The sequence below is a fragment of the Helicoverpa zea genome, chromosome 15, assembly GCF_022581195.2.
Source record: "Helicoverpa zea isolate HzStark_Cry1AcR chromosome 15, ilHelZeax1.1, whole genome shotgun sequence".
Classification (NCBI taxonomy): Eukaryota; Metazoa; Arthropoda; class Insecta; order Lepidoptera; family Noctuidae; genus Helicoverpa; species Helicoverpa zea.
In genome coordinates this window covers 841,553-860,971 of record NC_061466.1, presented here as the reverse complement: position 1 = coordinate 860,971, position 19,419 = coordinate 841,553, and the positions used below count along the sequence as shown (strand labels likewise).

Sequence of the window (19,419 nt, the reverse complement as noted above, 5' to 3'; positions counted from 1 at the left end):
GTAGATTAACTTGATTGCCGTGGTTTTCACAGAAAAACTAGATCAATTTACGTAAAATGCGGTTATAAATGTCCATTTACAAGTTAAAATTACTTCCTGAGTGAGCGAAGTAAATCCATCAGAACTAAAAACCTTTGGTTTGTTTCCTTGAATGAGACGAAGTATTTATCATGGAATGTTTCTATGTGCTGTCTGATAATAATATTAAAACAGTTTCGAATAAAAATATATATAGGGAATTGAGACCAAACAACAAAACTCAGGATTATGCACATTATATAGACACAGCTGCCTCCACAAGTATATTTAAAAGCCTATCTAAACTGCCTTTATCCTACACCCTCAGATACGATACCTAAATATAGTGCGAAAAATTGCCTCGTTTAAAACCGGCCTTTGTTTTTATTTTTTCATATAAAACAAGCTGTATAATAAGCTAAGTAAGCGAAAACAAACTGTCGGTTCCGCGCCCTCCAATTCGGAGCAAGCGGCTCGCTATGTAATTATTAGGTTGATGGGAATTGGTCATAGTGATAGCGGGGAGCGAAAGATGTGTTGGGTCACAATATGGAATAAAGTACTTACGTATCGTGTATGGTTATTGCATCTCCGTAATAATTACACTATATTTTCAATTATGCTAGAGCATATAAGTACCTAATATTACGTACTTTTACCTATATTACTTAATACATAAAGTTTGCCACTTTTAGCTTACTGCCAGACTCTTGGGCATTCTCTCAAGAGACAGCGATGGGGACGAATTTCTCGACGCCTTTTAGTTGTTAATAAATACTTTTATTTTAGTTTACTTGTTGTTTCTGCAAATGACCATCCCTCTTATCGCATTGACAAAATGACAAAATGTTAAGTGATGCATCTGTCCAGATCCAAGCAATCATGACTAACTTTCTAAATGCCTTCCCAAAAAGTAAAATACCAAGTCCTTATACACATGACATGCCAAAATCTTTGAGGAAATTGTTTATTAATTTTTAAACAAGATTTTCCTGTTAAACACACTGTAATAAATCGCGAATCGCTTTCACTAAGGACAGCTCTGCTTCAGCCACCCACAATTATGCCGCGATAATAGCCGACGACGCGTTTAATGTAGTTTAGTTAGGGCTGCCACTGAAACTTTCAGATATTCATAAAGTATTTTAATTTGTGACAAATAATTTTCATTACCATAAAGGTTATAATCATCTGCTAGTGTAATTTAACCACTACATCTATCATATGCTGGTTTGAATGAAAATATATTTGAGAAGAAGAATAATAATAAATTAATTAAGGTATTTACCCTTAAACGTAAGATAGTAATAAGCATATTGCATGAGCAACTGCTTAAATTAAGTTTAATTAGAAATGTCCGTAATGAGCAGCTGTCTACATTACCTGCTAAGCTCATAATACACATTAATCCTGAAGATGCATCACCGTTTATACAAATAAATTGAGCAATTCCACAAAATGCCGCACTTCCTAATATATCAAAGCTACCAATCGCGGCGAGGCTACCGTTTCATCTATAAAGTGCCCGCCACATTCATAACTCCTCCTTAACTCTTCATCAATTATTTTAATGTTCCTTCATAAATATTATTGTCATACATACAGGCGACACGGTATTTCACCTACGTTACCAGACACCAAGATGCAACACCCCAAAACATACTTTATAGCTTCAACAATAAGGACCAAAATTCGTGGAACACCACCCCTTCACGCATAACATACACAAAATTAAAATCAGATTTCCCAAAATCAAAATTCGCATAAACCCATCATTATTGCGAAGGATTAAGGTACGATATCAAAAGCTATTCAATTTTGGAAATGCAAAACTAATTTTGTTCGAAATATGTTTTGCGCAAACGCCGCCCGGCGACAGTAGTCAGTCGTATTCGGATAAAGTCGCCACTTATACAATGTCCACTGAGTGTTGCGAAAATAGGAAATCTATGTGGGTCTAATTTCGTAACGAAAACACTCAATGAATCATTGATTTGTGAATAAATTAACAAGGGAAGCAAGTGTGGATTTATCGCCGAGAGCAAATACTTGATGTGAGAATGTGCCCATAATGGAAGTGTCGACACTCTAGGGCTGATCTCACGAAGCTTAAAATAAATGTCAACTTTACTCTCGACCACACAATTTCAGAAATAAGCGTCAAAATTGAGATGTTCGGTAAATACACCTGGAAGCTTCTATCGTCAATTGAATAGACCACGGTTATGAATTTAATTGGTGAAGTCGCCCCTTAAAGCCCAGTACATCGGTTCATGTAAGTGTTATTGGTAGACTCAAGATCCTTTTATGGAATACAAAGCGTGGTCACTTCATGTATTTTGTGTAGTATGTGTGTAATATTTCATGATTTCTTCCTGATTGGTATTACATTGTATGTGTAGTGTTTCATAATGATAATATATTTTCTATTTTTGGAAAATTATGTCAGATATGTAATTATGTACGCGCGTATTTTGGTATGTAATACTTTAAATATATTGAACTCTATCGGGTAGCTAAACTATTTTTTGGAGGAAATGGGACTCTTGTCCAATACGTGGACACTAAACAGACATATCATAACGCGACAGGATCTACAAGTGATCAGTAAAGTACTCGTTACTAAAAGAACCTGCAAAAAAAACAGAACAGAAAATTCCTATAATGTCCAATCAATGTTTTTATCATTAAGCAATGCAACTTCGCGAGTAAGTGCTATAAAAATGTCGTAAAAAGTAACCAGATAGTAATTTAATGAAAAGCGGAACATTAAATAACTGTAAATATACCTATATCAGCTCTTATCATTTCTCCAGGTTGTAAACATAACGACGGAAATATTAACATGTTCTATCTTAATAACTGTATCTTCCACAGTGTAATAAAGACTATTAAAATCAAATGATATAATGATGAGTATTCACTATAATTATAATTATGTTCCTATACTAACTACATCTACAAATATTTACATTTAAATTAAATGGAACTAAAAAACCTGGAATTAAAAACTATTCTAGTTAAAAACCTAAAACTATACCTACCTAACCTAACATAATGAAAATATTTTTACAACTTGGATTCAAAAAGTATTGTTCACACTTACGGATCAGATAGCCAAATCCTATAATAAGTGTAAGAATTTGTTGAAAGGATCTATTAAATAGGCATACCTAAATCTTTGTGTGTCTCATCAAAGTCAAAGGTTTATTTCAAATAGGCCGTTGCAGACTTTTATGAAAAATCAGGCACTAGTTCCACGGTTTCAAAAATGGTTAAGGTAATAAGAACCGGATTGTTATGTTCAATTGTTCAGAGCGCGAGTACTTGTGGGTTAAGGGCTGACTTACCCAAACCACAACTTCAAAGAACTTTAAAAGAAATCCATCAATTAACAAATTAAAAGTCCATTCAAGTAAACAGGCGGAAATATTGTGAACGATAACCGTTTAACCATTCAGTTAATAAAACCGCAACATAAATTGAACCCGGTTCCACGAACCAACAGTGAAAACTAACGTTACCGTGTCGTAAAACTCTAGTACCGAAGCTGTGTGAGATTGGCGAAGCTCACACTATATACCATGCGTCATCTTACAGAATGTCTTAACTCTTTGTCAACACCTGAATTTCATATAGTCGAACTTCAAATACAAAGTCAAAATTATTAAGTCAAACTTGGCTGCAAAACAGCACTTTTTGAACGTGAAAATTTACAAAAGACAACCTCCAAAAACGCCCACCCTTCACCACTTCCCATGTGTTTTTGTTGGGAAGAAGAAAAAGCGGCGCAACAAACTTACAGATATCACTACATACCTACAATAAAACAAAGTTAATTCCCATTGTCCCATCCCTATGTATGCTCGTATCTTGATGGGGGTTTTTAATAGACAAAGTGCTAAAAGGTCCCATTTTTACCTCCTTGAACTTTGAGCAGCTCTACATTAGCGATTTTCCTAAAAACTGCTCGCCATGTTAACCTTTCTAAATCACGAAATAAATAGCTCTTAATGTTTTGCCAAGAAAAGTCCGACAATAGCATAAATACGTACAAACTGAAAAACCTTCAAGGTCCTTGCTAAGTGTGTGGTAGTATGGGATAGGGTCTACTAAGACCTTATTTTAGTACCTCAGGCCATAAACGTGGTGTGAGCTAAACTTGATCTTGAAGTAATAAAGTCTAAATCAAATACGAGATCTTTGTGCTCTATAAAAAAACTACATTTAATTTAAACTGTCTGAGAAAGGAAATATAGGTACTTAGTTTAATTTCTGGTGGACTTTAAATTGTTATTTTAATTGAAGAATAAAAGTAAAATCACTTCTAGTATAACGTAATCTTTTAAAAACTTCCTTTATTACTTGACAGACATGATTCAACCATAACAGCTTCTTACATACTTACAGTGCCATTTTCCTTTTGCATTCGGTCAAGCAGTTTTTTATTTCATTTGTTAGGGTGCGTCCACATCTGGCGAATGCGCAGCACGCGAGCCGATCGCGAGCTGTCCGCGAGCTGCGCGCGTGCAGTCACTGCAATAGTTCGGTGCGCCTTCTTAGCGCAACTCACGCAAGGCTCGTATAGCGCGCGCGAGCGGCGCGCGATCTGCGCGCAATCACTTCTCGCCCTTACAGTTCCGTATATTGGCTCAGTACTATCGAAGATGGCAGACGTCGCGCGCCGCCTGCGCGCCGCTCGCGTGCGGCGCTTAGGTCGCGCGCGAGCTGCGCGCGGGCGGCGCAGAAGCGGCGCACGAACAAAAATGCACGCGCGCAGCTCGCGGACGGCTCGCGATCGGCTCGCGTGCTGCGCATTCGCGGCGCATTCGCCAGATGTGGACGCACCCTTATAGACGTAGAAACACACGATCCTTTATTTTTCATTACGTTACTAGTTTCTGCTAGCGGTTTCACCCACATCCTATAGGGTCTTCGGCAAGAACCCGGATAAAAAGTAGCCTATAGCTTTCCCCGATATATAAATCGGATCAGTAGTTCCTGCGTTTAGCGCGTTGAAGCAAACAAACAATCTCTTCACCTTTATCATATTAGCATAGAAGATAGGTGTTTATTTAGGTAAATACTGATTTTTCCTAAGATTTCAACGCTATATACTTACCTAAGTATAACCAGATAATGTTGAGTTAGTATAAACGGCAATATGAACGGAGCCAATATCGAATAATTTTAGAAATCAAAGGTACGTGTAAATTATGTGCTCCGATAATTGAGGTCGCGCAGTTATTAACTGTACTGGATTAATCTAATACATTCTGCTATTCATGAACACGGCTAATCGAGGTAAGGACGACCGAATCTTTGGTAAATGGCTCTAAAATTAGTATTGGTGCTAAGCATTTCTTTCCTGTTATTTTAGATTGTACAAATTCAATTTAAAGTACAACATTCTACACCCATTGCGTTCTGTAACAGTCTTTTTATCGTCCCACTGCTGGGCACAGGCCTCCTCTCACACGGAGAAGGATTGCGTGAGGACCCATTGCGTAAAAACTTTAAATATGACGAATGTCATTTTTCACTCTGGTTGATGATTGATTGCTTATTTAGAACTTTTAAGTACATGGGAACTAACTTACAAACTCCTGAAAGACTGATAAACTTCCTGACTGAATTTTATATTTCGCCAAAATATAATATATGATGTATATTCGTTGGTATTTTTATAAATAGGTACAATGTTTTAACTAGTTTTAGCAACAATAATAAATACTTTCCGAACCTAAACAACTTAATGTAGGTACTATACTTGCTTCCCGTACCATGTACAACTTCTAAATTCTAATTAGAAGAATTGTAATTATTACTACATTGTGTGCAATTATTATCTACAACAAATATATAGCCCAGGAAACCCTTTACAATATATACGCTGATCGCGCCGCTACAAAGAGCCATCGCATTTGACATTCAATCATGATAAACGGCTCACAAGATCGGAATGCACTGTCACTATAAACAGGCAAATACATTCTCGATACACAACACTATTTTTATAGACCCCTAACTAATTCGATTGCAAAGTTATTCGATTGATTCGATATTCCGAATCAACTTCATTTATAAATCGCTAGCGAATAACTCAAATCTGAAATATTTGAATGTTTTAATAGTGAACGCCCTTAAGGTGTGGAACTTATACAAATTGTTCTAAAATTACAATAAATGGTGGTAAATATTATAGATACAGATCGAACATTTTTCAATTATGACTATGAAATAACTGGTCCGATTAATAAACCGTTATGATCAGTTCGATTACATTTGAATTCGAATTTGAATAAAGAACATTAATCTAGAATTATTTTATGACACGGAACTTAACCGAAAAAAGTCGTGGTGGCCTAGTGGGTAAAGGACCAATCTCTCAAGTATGAGGGCGCGGGTTCGATCCCAGGTCAGGCAAGTACCAATGCAACTTTTCTAAGTTTGTATGTACTTTCTAAGTATATCTTAGACACCATTGGCTGTGTTTCGGATAGCACGTTAAACTGTAGGTCCCGGCTGTCATTGAACATCCTTGGCAGTCGTTACGGCTAGTCAGAAGCCAGTAAGTCTGACACCAGTCTAACCAAGGGGTATCGGGTTGCCCGGGTAACTGGGTTGAGGAGGTCAGATAGGCAGTCGCTTCTTGTAAAGCACTGGTACTCAGCTGAATCCGGTTAGACTGGAAGCCGACCCCAACATGATTGGGAAAAAGGCTCGGAGGATGACGGAACTTAACCGTAGACAACATTGTAGGGTGCAAAGAGTTAGTGTTAAAAAAGTCCAGCTCTAATCACCGAACTGATGCTGGTTTGAAGCATTCATGGAATACAGGGAGACGCATTTTTATTTTCTGTTTCGCTATTTACCTTCATTCATAGTTAACCTTTAGCCTATTGATTAAAATATTTACATGGCATTTGTTTAATTTATATTAAGAAGTTTCTGAAGCTTTTACAAAGACAAAATCCTGACATATAGAAGAAAAAAATCCACTGGTGAAATCATTCAAGAATGTTTCACTATTTCGTCCCTAACTAAAGAAAATCATTAGTTTTAGTTAAGTTTGTTAGGTTAGAAGTTATACATATGACAAAAAGAAACCCTAATGTTTATCTAGGCTACTAAATGTTATTTATTGTTAAACCTTTACTTATCATGTTAGAAAATTATTTCTGTGCATCTTAAAAATAGCACAAAAACTCGCCCCTGCTAACCCTATATAAATTATGCGGGTTATGGTGTTCCTCCGTGATTACGTACATCCTCCGTGCAAGCGGCCATGAATATTACATGAGCTTGTCTTGTTAAAAATGCGTCAATCTCACATACCATTATTGTTTATTTTATCGACGGCAAATGATAGTGTCATGGCGCTATCAACTAGTGTCAACATGTTTGTCAATAATTAAGTGCAGTTTTTTTTCTTTGGAATTTGTAAACTGCAGATATTTTAATGATGTGCGGAGTTTTATCAGAGCTTTGATTGACTAAGTGATTGAATTATGTAGAGGTATGTATAAGAGTTGAAGTTGAGTATGGTAAAAGCGGTGTAGAACGATAAGATTCTGAGCTGATGTAGGAGCGAAAAACGTATTGCAGTCAAAGGCCATTTGATTTATCAAGTAAAAAAATTATAAATGAATGGATTGAAAGAATTCTAAGCAGAGCTTTTCTATTTGAAAGACTCTCCGTTGTACATAAACTGTCTGCATATTCTCTGTGTATTGTATACTAAGTGTGCAATAAAGAATAATAGTAATAAACCCTCAGTATTATTCGATCAGAAATGAAATCAAGCAGATTGAAGCTCAAACCCTACCACCCACTAGACTGCTAGATTAAATAGTCAATAAACATTATTACTGCAAACCACTTAAAAATATACGAAGCAGTATTGAATGCCCTACACAAGAGAGCATTCAATTTCCTATAAAATATTAATATTATTGTAATATTTCACTCAAGTAAACTGGCCAGCTTCTAAGCTTCACGTGTCCGCCATTTTAATGCCGTATTGTAATAGGCTAGTCAGAACATAAGTGGGATTAGTGGCGGGGTACACGGTTCTACCGACTTCAAAAGGATTTGAGGATATTGTTATTATGAGAATGTCAAAATGTTAACTTTATTTGTATGTACATTATTCACATTATTTTTATTAAAATGATGATATGTTATTGAATGTATTGAATCAAATTATTATTTGGAAGTGCTTTATGCTGCTTATTCAAAATAATAATCAACATAATCAATTAAATACATAAATATTTTATTTTAACACACACACTGCTATTTACTTTTAGTTAACTTGTAAAGGTTAACCGATTCACAGCATGATTTTTCTATCAATTTGAGAATCTATCTTATGTATATGAAAATGTCACAGCTTGAAATTACCTTACAACTGTATTTTACTTTCCTACCTTTAATGAGTGAATTTAAACATGAAAATGTAATGCATTAAACAGAAACCAATAAAGGCATTAACTTATTGATTAAGTTTAATTTCGAAAGTCGTAGTCACACTCATTAATTTATACACTATCACATTACATTACATTACGATTGTACTCAAATCTTCAAACATGTTTACGACTTCAAAAGATTCACACAGCGACTTCAAAACACAACCGTCTACCCCAACACTTATACGATAGAAAGTAGAAACGTAGAGATTTATATAGTTTAGTGCTAACCACTTGACTGACCCACTAGAACGTAGTGTTTTGACACCAGCCAAGTTCAATAGCACTCGACCATTTTACTACTCTATTATGTTTTTGATTTACTAAATGTGACATCTCGGAAACAATTTCGAACCATTTATGGGAAGCTGAGTTTTCTTTGGATATTGTCCGTTTTAGTGTTTATTGTTGTTATTTAGTTTGGTGGTAAAATGCCTCTTGTAGTGTACCTACCTGGAGGCCGTTTGTGATTTCTAGTATGGAGGTCCGTCACGGTCCTGAGCTATTAAATGTGTTTCCTACGCTTTATTGGGAAAGTGTTACAGACAAATAATAAAATTGAATTTATAATATTTGGTACTGGAGATTTCTAATCTGGACTGAAAATAAAATTCCTCATTTCTCATCTCAGGGAAAGATTTACATACCTCTCCAATTTTCACAGAATATGCAGAAGAAAACTCTTATTACTCTCTTGTTTTCTCTCTTTGTTGTCTCTGTTGTTTACTGGTTAATATATAATCATTTTTTTACCGTCTTGCAAGTATTCTGTTATATCACTTTGTACATCTATTATTTTAACCAAACATTTTAGCCGAAACCACTAACTACATAGTCCAACTCTATCCACATAACAGGACATCTACTTAGCACCTGTATCATTAACACCCTGTATAACTACATCCACGCCACGTTAATTTAATAACATGTTTAATTACCAACATAACAATATTTATGGCGGTGTGACAACCCATCGGGAATTGAGGTGAAGACACTAATGCCATAAAATATGAATGTCCTTTTACATGCACAAACTAATGAACTGGTACATAAATTATGCGTGTCGCAACTAAAGAGGATTATAGGTAGAGTGAGCGGTGTCTATGAATGTTGTATTAAAATGTTGGATTTATTTTATAAGTCAAACTATATTGGATGATGTTTTCAAGCAAATTGTTCTATAGTTGAAGCACGGAAGAAATCTTATCTCCCACTGGTTTGTTGTAAATTAGGCCAACCCCATTGCACCTACAGCTCACTGAGCACTGGCTTAGTAAATAACACCCCTGAATAAAACTAATTATACATATGGGCATATATTGTGAAACTTACTAACACTACACACTACTACACACAAACACAGAACACAGAAGGTAAAACATCTTTAAACCGCCTGCAGCAAAAGTACTTCACCTTGTTTTAATATCAATCAACCTGAGAAACGTACCTACCTTATCAAGAGTTCCTCTTGATTTTGAATCTAAATACAGATTCACTAATTTAACTAGTACTGAATGTCACAGCATATATAATTACTCTTTTCAGATCCTTTTACCTCAACAGAAGTACAAGCCAAAATGATCTGTATAAGAACATCATCTGGCTTTAACAACCTCTAAAACAGATTGGAAAGCCCATAATATTAAGTCAACGTCGACAGAATTTAATTAGGATGGTAAGCAGGCGATATTAGCCACTTGCAAAATCATGTCCTTTTCATTCTCTATTTATTCCATTTATTTATTTTCGAACATATGTTTTACATTTTTAAATATTAAATATAAAAATGAAAAACATTTAAAAATATAAAAAGTAGGTTGCCACCGATATCGGGCACAGGGTCCAAGGTACCGGCGGTTAGGGTCCCAGAGACAGAAACCTCCAAACAATACGCGCCGTATCAAGGAGTACTGCCTTCTGAATCAGCCCCTTGATCCAGCCGCCTAACGAGAGCCTCCTGAGGTCTTGGTCGAGGCTCTTGGCTATTAGACCATTGGCCGTAACGACAATCGGCACAATGACAGCCGTGTCGACATTCCACATGGCGACAACTTCGTGCGCTAAGTCAAGATACTTTATTTGTTTCTCTTTCTCAGCTTTCACGAGGTTCTCGTCATGCGGAACGGCGACATCGACTATCATCGCGCGGCGCGCTAATCGATCTATCACCACTATATCAGGCTTATTGGCTGCAATAGTCCTATCAGTGATGATAGATCGATCCCAGTACAACGTGATATGGTCCTTTTCGAGAACTGGGTCGGGCGCATACTTGTAGTACGGTACCTCAAGATCTACAAGTTTGTACTGCAGAGCAAGCTGCTGGTGGATGATCTTGGCCACTTGGTTATGTCTGTGCAAATATTCACCGTTAGCCAAACGAGAACAACCAGAAATAATATGTCTGATAGACTCACCCGGATGGTGACATGCCCGACATATATTTCAACCGTCCCGTCTCTCATGATATATCTCCGGTAGTTATTCGTAAGGATAACTTCGTCCATAATTGCACATACAAACCCTTCTGTTTCTCCAAATAAGTCACCGAAGCATAGCCAAGATACGGACGCTTTGAAGTCTACATCGGGGCCATGAAGAGCCCCAAAGAAGCGTCCGTGTAGCTGTTTGCTCTGACATACCTCCTTGCGATCATGGGTAGTTAGTACCACAGGTTTGCGCCAGTTTTCATTTGCCAACGATAGCGGGGTGAGTCCTCTGTCCACTGCTACCACATCACGGTGCATACCCACGTCGCTTTTGAGAAAATATTCTCTGAGACTGCACACCTCGCGGTTGTGGAGCGTTTTTGCATTTAAAAAGCCTCGACCTCCACATTTCCGCGGGATGTACAGTCTCATCACCGACGATCGCGGGTGATGCATTCGTTCTGCGGTCAACAGTGTGCGGACTCTCCTATCCAGGGCATCCAATTCAGTTTGAGTCCATTTGAGTATGCCGAAGGAGTACATCAGGACTGGCATGACCCAACCATTAAAGGCGCGAACCTTGTTGCCGCCCGATAAGGAACTTTTTAGAACCCTATTCAGGCGGCCAAAGAAACGCTCCGGATAAGATTGTTTCATGACAGCCACATTGATGCCTAACCCCTCCAGCATACCCAGGTATTTATATGTAGGTATCGTTTGCGGAGAGTGATCTCAGGTTTATAGAATCTGAGACTTGTACTCCCTCAGATTCATTCTCTATATTATTATGTGCTACATGTAAGTGTTTGATAGTATGTAGGTAAATAGTGCAGTTTCATGGTATCTTTCTGTACAAGCCTTATCAGTTTTTTGTTTGGAGGTGGAAAAATCGTACATTAGTGTTGAAACTTTGGCATCGCCGCTGATAAATAATATGTAAGTATTAGTATCACACTGTGATTTTTTTGTTGCATCACTTCTTGTTTCCAGCAAAGACACGTAGGATGTGGTGAAGGATGGACGTTTAGGGGGCTGTCTTTTGTTTTTGACATTCGAAAAGTGCTGATTTATCTATCTAATTTAACGTTTTTGTGTTTGAGTAATTAAATTATTATCAGCATAAGTTTTAAATAATGAAGGGACATTTAATTATCTATGTTTTATTTAAAAATATATTTTGATTTACCTTTTACACTTCAACTCTTTAAACAATATTCAGTTCTTCACCTCTGATTCATCACAAAGGTTAGAGTTAATTTGTAAGCCAAGTCGCGATACTAATCCATTTGTAAGAAACTCATTGTTCTCATTTCTTTAGTCATTAGCGTATGGAAATAGAAGTGAATCGGCTTTCCCTACAGCTATAGATCTGCTGTCCGTCAGTTTGTGCACAAATAGCGGCGCCATCGTATTTCTATTGTACGAGTCCAAGTAAAGATTAAAAGTATTTTGTAGTAAGAAAAAAAACTTGAGAATAAAACAATAGAGAAAACAGAGGAACAGTTTCATGAATCTGGATAAAGAGGAGTCTGGAAGGCTCATGTCAGACTTTTCGTTGGACGATAAATCGGGCTGATTTTTTTTAGGACACTCTGACCATCTATTTGTAGAATGTGTGCGTTGCACTATTGTTATCAGTATGTTCGATTTTTCTCCTACAAATCGGTCCCCGATTATCGGACATACGCGGGCAGCATAAGCGACCTCAGACTTCATGAACATATAAATTCGGTTCAGCTAGTTTAGCGTGACCACTATCAGACCACGATCCCATAAAGGTAATTAGTAGGATATCGTTATTAAAAATGCACTAAATGATATAATTATGTGACAATTATAAAACCTTAAAAAACATTAACAGCTTACAAAAACCTTAACAACATAATCATATGTTAATTTAATACACGAAAAATTTTATGTCGCTCATTACCTCCCACTACGGGCATAATTAATTAATATTCCTAAACCCATCTCATTTAGTGGTTGATAAACGTTTATCTCCTAGAACTGTGAGAAAATAACCATAGCAGACAAATTAAGTAACAATTCATACTTTATTACTTACTTTCTCATATCTTTCGAACAATTATAGAAAAGTCAATGGCCTAGAAGGAGAATTGTTATAGAATCTCCAATTTATTTTGAACCTTACTCACTATATAATAAGAATGATTTTCAGTTGAAAAGACAATTGTAAATCGACCCCCACGGGATAATCCTTAGAGATTAAAAACAGTTTTTTAGCACTAAACAGCTTCCGTATGTTTTGTGAGACATTGAAATATCTTCAATATGTTGTGCTCAGCTTTTGAATGTGTCTAGGATGGTGAGACATTTTTTTTCTCATAAAAAATTGACCCGAACAAATGGTATGTTTGTCTGGCTTGTGGGAGAAATATGTAGCTACTTAATCATTCAACTACAAATTCGAAGTACTTAAGTCACGTATAAGTACGCTTTAATACAATCATGCTCTCTTTAACCCGGCGGGAGTGTGGTGCGCAAAGATTACATAGAGTATGTGGTGGGGTGTAACATACCCCACGGAACAAAACGTCTTTTAACTAAGTATTTCTCCAAAATTGTACAAAATTATTACTAAGTATTATGAATGGGAACCCCTATAACAAAAAAATAACCAAATAAATACATATTTTTTAAACTTTTGTTACTTACTTAGCAGTTGAACAATTTGAGAACTTTTTGGTGACAAAAAATTATTTGCTCTATTAAAATATTCATAAAATCAACCATAATGATTAAAACAAAATAAAAACTTCTAAATTAACAAAAAATTAGATCTTCTTTCAATTAAAAATTTAAAAAACTTATGGAATCAAATGGAATATCTTAGTAAGAGGCCTCGCCGCCAGCACAATTTTTGCAAGAAAATATTGCATGTTCTAGGCACAGTGATTTTTTGCAGTTTGCACAGACATGTTTTGTGTTCCGAGGACAATCCGCACATCCTCGTCATCCGATTCCCACTCGCTGCTAATCGCTTCAAAGTCATCACACACTGCTTGCGTGTATGATTCAAGCTCATGCTCAATGCAATGATCAAATTCTTCGGTAGAACTTGATTCATCTGAAGATTCGGCTAAAACTTCATCAATAATGCTTCTTATACGTCTTTCAACTGCCTCCAGTGCCATTTTTATTCAAAAAGTATAAAAAATATAAGTATCCATGTAAAAATACATACATATAAAAAATACGAAAACAATACGCGAACTATGTGGCGGGGTGTGACCTACCCCACGGACGTTTACGCACTTGCACTTCAATCACCAGCCGGCGTAACACCGAGATCATGCCACTATCCTCTACTGCAACCTCTTACCTCCAGCTACACGAAGCCCCGAAATCTAGTTGTTACCAGTTAAAAAAATATACCTAGGTAAATCAATGCTGGGGTATGCTACACCCCACCACACTCCCGCCGGGTTAATATAATCCAGGAAAAGTTCCCACTAAATATAATTCATATTTATAGAAATACGAGCTTCCGCCAGCGTTGTCACCCGTTTTCCCTAAGGTTATGTAACACTGACAGAACTTTCCAAATAGGATCTTTTTTTCTAATTCATGTAACGCAATTGAAGACAAAAGGTAGCCAAAGTCAAGAAAGCTCATTTTAATAACCTCAACTAGAATTTTATTTTATCCAAACAAAAAAGAAACAACGTTTGTCCGCTTCCCGAATTCAACACTTCCCGAATTTCATTCAACCACGTAAGAACGACAAATATCAAAAACGTGACCACCTTCCCAAAACCAACACATGAAGTCGGCTTCTATAAACAAAACCTTACTTCTACATGTAAAAACAATAACAGGAAACATAGGCTTCCAATCATTTTGTGTTATTTAGTATTCAATAGAGCATATCTTCGGCTTTGATGTGCCGGCGATATGTGGAGCGAGCGATGCGAAGCTATGCGCCGCGATGCATCGTAAGCAGGCCGCGAACACTTCATTAATACTACACCGTTATTGGCCCTTTAGGTGTTGGTAACTAATAAACTGAGCTTAAGAATGTCATTAATTAGAAGTGTTTCCTTGATTGAGTTTTGCTTGTGGAATCGTAAGTGGACGTTTCGTCATAAGTGTCAGGACTATCAATGTTTTTTTGAATGCAAGACTCGACCAACATCCTTTCAGTAAAAATTTTGGGGAAACTTGAGGAGCTTTTAACTCCTTTAAAAATTGTAGCTATTGTTATGGTTCCTAATAAAGTCTCTCGGTAATTAACAGACCTACAATTTCAAAGCAACTGAAAGAAAATTAACGCTACAAGCACAGACTCCCAAATATAACGCATACGGCATATCTGATCATTCTCCAAAATCAATCATAATACTTACCGTTTACCCAACCACCAAGCCATAATCAAGTTAGAAAAGGCAATTAAAAACAACAAAACTACAAATCAACAATTTAATGCTCACTACTAATTAGAAAATCTTATTGGAAATTACATAATTCCAGCTACATAGTTTTGAAACCGTCAGCGCGCACGCAATTATACGCTTTGACTTAACTTGAACTTTATTTGCGTTATCCGGTTTGTTTGGACGCGTATACGTTTATAGCCTAATTATAATTTAAATAACTACATAGGACTGTGGAATACGGGTCTTGGGAGAACTGAGGTATTAATGTGATGTGCTATGTGATGTGATAGCGAAAATATCACCATGAGGCCATGTGATCTTATAGAGTTGGATCTAAGGAGTTCTCATTATGCTATGTTTAATTATGGCGTCTAACATTATCGATGAAGACATAAAGGTACGTCTAAGGAGTGTTATTTTTTTTCTAAGAATGCACCATGCTGCGCGGCAAAAGCCTTCTTCATAATCATCCATGTCTGTGAACTATGCTGTAGCTAATCAGCGAGGAAACTGGCCAAATGTTCTCACCGCGGTTGCTTGGTCTAAATTTAGGTCGCCTTCTATATAAGCAGTCTGAGTCCAAGATAAATGGGTTGGTAAAATATTATAGTAATAGCAAAATATTGTTGGATTTTTAATAATATTTGCTTCGTAAGATTTTCTCATTCATTCATACAACGGAGATGCGCGTTTTGAGTCTGCATGATCATTGAAAATCGACCCACATAAAATAAAACAAGCAATACCACTCCACAAGCGAAGCCTGGTGAATGGCCATCATCTAATGAAATGCTCGAGGCACTTAATAAAGGAGAAAGGACTTAATGCAAAATTAATTGTTTACTCATTTCTCTAAAGCAAACGCTTGTCCCTACTATCTAGTAGATAAGACGCCACTCGTACACTGGCGAGCAAAATTATACATTCGTCTATTTACACAGCTTCATTCAATATTTGATTTAGCAAATTAAAGTTGACCCAGTTTTTCGGCCAGTCGTGTAATATTTATGCAATTTATAAAAATAATAATTGCAAAAGAGTTTGTTCTTGTGTTATCGTTTCATTATGTCTGTTATCATGTCAAATATATTAGCAGTGATAATATTAGCAGTGTCAATGTTTTTAACAGCGAGTGAAATTGTCTAAGAGATTGTCGTGCCTTTGAAGATGCCGACGGAAAATGTGATAAGTGAAAGTGGAAAAGCAGGCTAGGGAAATTTAACTATTTATTAATGCACGAAAACAAATTGTTTTCAAATTATTTTTGCATATTTACATTGGAAATATATATTCCCAATCATTGTTTCAGTAACAAAAACTGCTACTTATCACAGTTTTTTTTGTAGGTATAGTGGTGATTTGGTAAAGAATTATTAAGACATGAGAAATACAACTTATTTCTACATTACATTAATATAATCTATTCCCAACAAAATGCAACTGAGTTTAAACAAATATATTGAGTTCAGTTTGTTTGGCCCTAATTGTATTCCTAAGAAAGTTTTTATTTGCCCTGCAAACTACACAAATGAATTTTGCATACGTTAGTGGTTACTTTAAATTTAAATGTGCAATTTACATAATAAATTACGTTTAGTTATTAATGAAAATTATACAGCTATAACAAGCGGGGTTTTTAAATTATTTTAAAATTAATTACTGTATTTTCTCTTAAGTTTATGTAGGTACAGTTATTTACCATCTTCTTTGAATCGTTTTGGTTGCTACAGATCCTTATATTAAAATATTTTACCTAAGCTCTAAGCCATTTTTTCTTGTTTAGTTTTCTATATTTTCGCTATAAAACTTTCTTCTCAAAGGAACTTCTTTATCATTCCTATGTAATAATATTATGAGAAATGGTAATGTAAAGAAAATTGCAAGGAAATCATTTAATTAGTCGCCTTTATATTTTCACAATTTTATTCAGTAACTTTCGCTGAAAAGGAGCATAAAACTATAGTGTTCCACGTCTTTATGCAAATACTAGCTATTTTCCGTAGTTCGGCCAGCTGCTCGTCGTCTTCCTGAAGGAACTACTTTTCGTACTCTGATAAATGTGGCATATAACACTTACAAATAACGTGCCACGTACGTAGGTAGATACGTCGAAAAGAATTTTCAAAATCGGTTCTGTCGATCAAGAGAGTACCCCTACAACTTCATATGCTTTTAACTTTGTAATATTTGGACATAAGTATAAATGGACGACACAGTAAAATCGCTTTCTCTTACACCTTGTGACACAGCCTAACGTTTATGTTCCGCTAGTAACATTTGACATTCATTTGCTGAACAGTTTCGTGTGATGTGTTAGTATTCGCAACCACTGGAGACATAGTTTCGTTCTAATGCTTACTAATACTGTAAATGCAAGTAACTCTGTCTGTCTGTCCATCGAGCTTTCTCCCAAAAAGCATCTCTTTTAGGATTAAAACTCAATCTTATGTTTAACTGATGTACCCATTGAGTTGGTTGAGCTTAAGTCTGAAATAATTTCCAGAAGCTACTTAGTCAGGCCCAATAAAATCTATGCTCTGAGCATCGATCGATTTTATATCCTACTTCACCTGCCGAACCAAATGAAACCAATTAGCATAAATGTCTTGTATAACAAGAGAGTGGTGATATTCCAATCACTTTCTAAACCAGATGAATTTAGAGATTATAGTCGTTGGCATAGCCGCTGCCTACAACGCACAATTTTTATTTCAGCAGATCGAATGTATTAGCAGAATGGATGCGTTCTATTCATAGATATGTCGCCTGCGAACCGTAATCACACTGTTTTGTGATTCACACAATTAAATTAAACAGATAAAAATGTAGACCAATAGGTAATTATACTCACCAAAACTGCGGCGCATTCTCGCGCCAGTAATCAGCATACCATTAATAGTACAGGCACAATTAATACTTAATTAACTGACAAAAAAGAGTAAAACTAGTCACCTTTTCATTTCAAAAGAGAACACAACACAGCACTGGCAGTCACACACGCACTGAAATACCTAATCGAAAATCGATAATTGATAAATGATCGTCAATAGTTCTAATGTTTTTTTTTTTGTAATGAGACTGTTGTCACGCTACGGTATGGGTAAATGGGAAATGGTGCGATGACGGGAGCGCGCGCGCGCGGTGCGTTCGGATCTCACACTGAGCTACCAATACAGACACGAGACAGCAATAATAACCCACCTCGTTATTTTTTTTATTTTCTTTTTTTTTCACTGAAAATCTGCAAGATTGACGCCTCGGTCTGCGGTTTTCTTTGATACTTTTGCACGTTTTTTTCGTCGATCACCGCTTTCGGCCGGTTTAATTCGGATGCTCGCATGTCACTTTTTTGACGGGATAATCCGTTCGAACTTGGAATTTATTCTTTTTTTAAGAGACTTTAGAGAACTTTAGAGGTGTGCTCAAAGAGGATTGCTTATTTAACGGATTTTTAGTTATGTTGGTCTGTTTGGCGTGTTTCACAAATGCTGGCAAACAATTTCATTCTCTGCAGTACTTAGTACGTTCACTTTGAAGCTGTCGCTTATTTTGTTTCAAAATAAACCGATATGATCTGGAAGCGAAGACTAAATTAAGAGTCGATCAGGTGATTACCATCTCACATTAAATTGAGATAGTCAAATGAGGGAACCAGTTGCCTTCGTTTGAGAAGTACGGTTGGCAACAGTAACGCGCAACTCATCTGAAACGATGACTGATAACGATTTATTTGAAAACTCTGATGTTTGTGGAGGCCTATATTCTTTTTAATGTAGAATCATTGGTAAACATCTAAAGGAATGTTTGCTGTAGTTTGGAGAACAATTTTCCATAACGTTCAAGTAATGCCGGAATGAATGGTTAGACGCTCTGACAATGATCGCAGTAAGGCGTTAGATGCAGGCTGCTTCCAAACGGTCCTTTTGGAAATCATTAGGGAAGGCATTTGTTCTATACTGGACGTCTTATTGCTGGAATGATGATGATGACTTTACAATCATTGAACTTTCACTACGAGCCGTAAATATTAAAAAAGTAGGTGCACATAATGGACAGCCGTAAAATAAACAGTCCACATATCCCGCTCTATATCTCAATATC

The 19,419-nt window shown here is 36.3% G+C and overlaps 1 protein-coding gene across 2 annotated transcripts in view; it reads right to left on the bottom strand.

The window, feature by feature from the left end:
- Positions 1-18,604, bottom strand: part of LOC124636819 — a 190,644-nt gene extending 172,040 nt beyond the window's left edge. For both annotated transcript variants that reach the window (XM_047172991.1, XM_047172993.1), the window contains exon 1: positions 18,170-18,604. The gene's annotated coding sequence lies outside the window, so the exon portion shown is untranslated. The remainder of the gene's footprint in view (positions 1-18,169) is intronic.
- Between the last annotated feature and the right edge of the window lie 815 nt (positions 18,605-19,419).